Raw genomic sequence first — 5,004 nt, forward strand, 5'->3', positions numbered from 1 at the left:
CCTGCGCCGGGGGGGGGGGGTTTAAAAATGAGCGTGGGTCGTGTACAGTAAGCAAACATGAACAAGACCAGAGAGATGTTGACCTGGACAGACGCCAAGATCCACGAGCTGTTGTCACTTCGGGTGGAGGACTCTATCCATGCTAACATTTGAGGAACGGTGAACTCTGGAGACTCATGCTCGGCTTATTTCCGCTGCAGAAGTTATATATCACACTATCCACTGCGCTGCGTCACCACTCCTTTGATTCCAGAATGCAGGTCCGCTGTGTAAAAGTCAAGCCTGTCTCACCTCTGTTAGTCCTTTGGCTTGGCTGTGGAAATCGGTCAATGGTGGGAAAAAGGTGGGATCACAATCTCACCTTTTTTCCGGGATCTCTGTGTAAAAGTGGCTTTAGATTCACCAGTAAAACCCATGGAGTTTAGTAAATGACAGTAGATGGAGACACTTGGTTTTATGTTCAGTTAATGATATACTGGAAAAAAAAGCCCGAACCATCTATTTTTATAGTGAGTTGATCTCACTCACTGCTCTGTGTTTTGCTCCCCATTACACAGGTGGTGGGGGGTGCACTGAGCATGCTCAGATGTCTATGGAAAGAACAAGGTCTATTCTGTCAGCATGTTTTGAAATTTTTCCTATTGAGCAAATGGTTGAATTTCTAGGAATATTTAAAATACATCAAACATTCAGAATGCTCACCACAGATACACCAGGGGTTAAAGGGTTAAAAAGAGCATTTAAAACATGCAAAATGATGTTTACGCAATTTCAGTGCTGTGCTGGACTACACAGATTAGAGAGGATGACTATAATAGAAGGCAGAAGTGCCCAGCATGTCTGCAAGGAGGCAACTAGTTGCTGAGCTGAAACCGACACTGAGTCAGTGTTGACAGAGTCAAAGGGCCGAGACCCCGTCACAGCCTTGTGAAGAGTGAAATGAAGCTCCAGGTCTGTCAGCAAGACAGAGAGGAGAGAAAAGCCTCAGGACGGAGGGGACCAAACATGACCTCTAATTGCTGTCCATCTGTCCGATGGTTGTTTTCTCCTGCCTATGGGGCATCACATGTCTCTTTGAAGGTTCAGCCCTACACACAGATGCTCCTACAGAGGCCTCACATTATAAATGATGCATTCTGAAACAGGAAATGACCTTAAATTTCTTTGTTAGGTATTTGTTGAATCTGCATTAAACCCAGATCTTCTTTTTAGTTTCCGAGACCTAAGTCTGCAATGTCCTGTATGTTCTGACAGACTGTAACAGACTGATGATATCTAATAACCAGGATAAAATGACTTTTCTTATGGACATAGTTCACTGTAAGACCGGATAAGCTGAGTTTGCTTCAAAAATCTGAGGTAACTCGTTGCCTTAAAAAATGTAAGTAATGAGTAATGAAAACTTGAGTGTATTAAACTAAAATGCTTGATTTTAATGGAATTGCTATTTTAAGTACAGCACACTAAATGCCAAGTTCATTTAACCTAAAATTTGTTGCAATGTCAATTACTTTGTATAATCATTAGACTTAATATCATCAGTTCATTGGACTCAATTCCAAGTTGATTTAAATTAGTACCTTCTGCAATATAAATTGCTTTGGATAATTATTCAACTTAACATATTGTAGTGTGGCTGGAAGTTAGATTGAATGTTAGCTCATTGTAATTTGCCAGTACAGGAAATGCTTTTAATTTGGCAAATCATAAAGACTTATATCATTCAAAAATAATTGTAGATGAACAGTAAATCCATTGTTGGGCCTGTGCCTCTGACTCATGGTGCAGCTCTACAAAAATACAAAAACAAACACAAAAAGGCCAATAAACACTGCCATACACACATTAAGTCCAAATTAACACTAACACCACAACCCCGCTGAACCCCTGCACAGAAAAATAACACATTTTCAACAACATGCCCAATACCCACAATGCAATGTGGAGATAAAAAGGTGTGGTCAGGACTAAAACTGAGTGATTTTAATCCATTCAACTTAAACTTTTTCGTACTTTTGACTATGTCTACAAATTAGTAGAATATACTTAACATTTTACACTAATGGAATAAAACTTAAATCAGTTAAGTACATTGTAATTAAAGCATTTTAGTAAATACAAAGTCCGGGCTTACAGTGTTCACATTAAAAAAAAAAAAAAAAAAAAAAAAAAGCAGAGCAATAGATACTGAACATGTGAACAAGGAACAGGGAGGACCATAGGGGGTAAGAATTCAAGATATTTCCATTTGGTCTCCTTGGTCTGGTTAATGTTAAAGTTAAAACATAGTCAAATGCTGTTCACATCAAAGAGCAGCCAGTAGGGATAGATCTGCTTTCTTTCACTGAACTGACAACAGACTTTTTTTTTTTCCCTCTTAAGCTCATCCCCAGTGGTATTGCTAAGTCACGCTTGCAAGCACCAGCTGTGTTCTTATCACCTAAGGAGCTCCATGTTCATACAGCCGAACACATGAGTACTCAGACACTGTTTCAGTACTTTCACTGCATATTGGAGAATTACAAACAGAAGCAAAAGTCAAACTATAAATACTCATCACAATAGCCTGTGTGTTCATGTATAGTAATAGGCTGACCTGTTAGAATTATGACAGTTTTTAACCATTTTTTACTCATTATGAATAGACTAAAACCTTCAGTTGTTAACTAATGTAAGTATGCCTTATCCAACAGTACAAGTGTAGTTTCTGCTTTGCATTTTATTTGCATTTCTGCAGCACCTATGAGACTTTATTTTAAAAATTCCATCTTGTGCAATCACTGGGAAAACACTGTTAATTAAACTGAATTAGACACTAGGCAGTCTGAACCGAGGTTATAATAGTTCTGGATTTTTCATTATAATTTAGTTTTATTTAGTTTACAATTTTTTTTTTGTCTAATTCAGTTAGTTTTAATTAGTTTTTAGAGCAGGTTTGCTAGTTTTTATTAGTTTTATTATTTTTTTCTAAATGCTTAGTTTTAGTTTAGTTTTAGTATTAATTTTAGTTTTGTCATATCTTTTGTCTTCTACGCCATCGTATTCAAATAAATCCCAGACAGGACTCTGCTGCTCTCTCCCAACTTTAGTCTCCATGTTTCCAGGTAGAGTGGGGACCAGAAGACGACTAAAAGACAAGTGACGTGTCGTATGGTGCCGCTACCTAAAATTGCTAGAGCAAAATAAATCGCTGTCGTATCAGTCCAACATTGACAAAGACAAAAATGAAGGGAATTTTATCCATAATTTTGATCTGTTTTAGTTAGTTTTGTAAGCACATAATACAGTTTCAGTTATCGTTTTTTTACTTTTAATTATAGTTTTTATTCATTCCAGTTAACGAAAATGTTTTTACAATTCTAGTTTTCGTCATTTTGTTAGTTTTTGTTGATGATAACAGTCTGAACTTGAGAATTATAGAATTTTCTTTTGTGAGAACTCTGGAAACACAGTGGTTCAGAGAGGAAGCTGACAACAGAGACAAAGACCAGGCAACTGGTGGAGAACTATCAGACCATCTCAGGATAGTATTTGTCTTTCTGTCTATCATCTAAGGTTGACATTACTTGTGATATGAATAAAACTGGGATTGGATTATTATGGATGAGCGGATGTGGCTACGCTCAAACAGAAGGCAGGATCCATGAACCATCCACCCCATCCTCTGAAATCACATTTGTTATATAAAAAAAGATCATCATTAAGTTTGAGGAGTTTCATTTTGATTTTAAAGTGAGATGTTGTCCTGTAGTTGCTTGTATCTAATGAGTAAACTTCTGCAACACTTGTGTGTGTACATTCAGTGTTGTGCTGCTACAGTATTTGAAGCTCAATTTCTTGAGGGCTTTGGCCGAAGGATCAATAAAATTCAATCTAATCCAGTCCAGTGAAATGCAATGTAATCTAATGTAATGTAATCCAGTCTAATCTAATCCAATCCAATCTAGTCCAGTCCAGGGAAATCTAATCTAATGTAACCTATTCTAATCTAATCTAATCTAATCTAATCTAATCTAATCTAATCTAATCTAATCTAATCTAATCTAATCTAATCTAATCTAACACAGTACAAAACAATCTAATCTAATCCAACACAGTACAAAACAATCTAATCTAATTTAATCTAATCTAATCTAATATAATATAATATAATCCAACACAATACAAAACAATCTAATCTAATCTAATCTAATCTAATCTAATACAATCTAATACAATCTAACACATTTGTAGTTTATCAGTAACAATTCCAATACATTCAGCAGAGACAAATTTAAAATGTAAAACTAAAAGTTACTGCTTCTATGGTGCTTTTTAGATGTTGTTAATGATTTGTAGACGAAGTACTTGCTTTCCTTCCTTCCTCTTTTTTAAGAAACACTTATTTTACAGGATGTAATGTTTCATACCCATAAGTGGTTTGCTAATATGCAACTGGACTTCTTTTTCCAGTTGTATTCTTGTTACACACAGAATTACAATGAGGCAGATGACAGAGAATCTACACAGAAGGTTGCATACTACGCTAAATGTACTCAGTGATGAAAGGTTTAGTCCATAAATTAGGCTGACTGACTGCTGCTCAGTATATTTGGCATTGTGCTTTAAATGTGTCCTCATATCTGATCAAGTACAGACCACTGAGGCCTCATTTGTCACCAGTCAACATGGATTTGACTGTGTGTTGAGATGAGAAGCATGAAGGTCCATTATGATTTATTTTGTGGAATGTCAACAGACGCCATAGTAGTTAAATATAGTCTTAAATGTCCAGGTATCAGATGCAGTAACAGAGACTCGACCTCGTAAATGTTTACTATGAGCTGTCAGCTGCTAAACATGTACACATACTACCCGCTCCTGTGTACATGATAGATTCCATAGATACCTACTGTAAACAGTTTGTACTACAGCGGAAAGGCGGATCTGTGGTCTGACTTTAACCCATAAAGACCCAAACATCCTCCATCAACCAAAACCATCTACTGATCTAAACTGTTTAAT

Source organism: Sphaeramia orbicularis, chromosome 12 (assembly GCF_902148855.1).
Source record: "Sphaeramia orbicularis chromosome 12, fSphaOr1.1, whole genome shotgun sequence".
NCBI classification, from domain to species: domain Eukaryota; kingdom Metazoa; phylum Chordata; class Actinopteri; order Kurtiformes; family Apogonidae; genus Sphaeramia; species Sphaeramia orbicularis.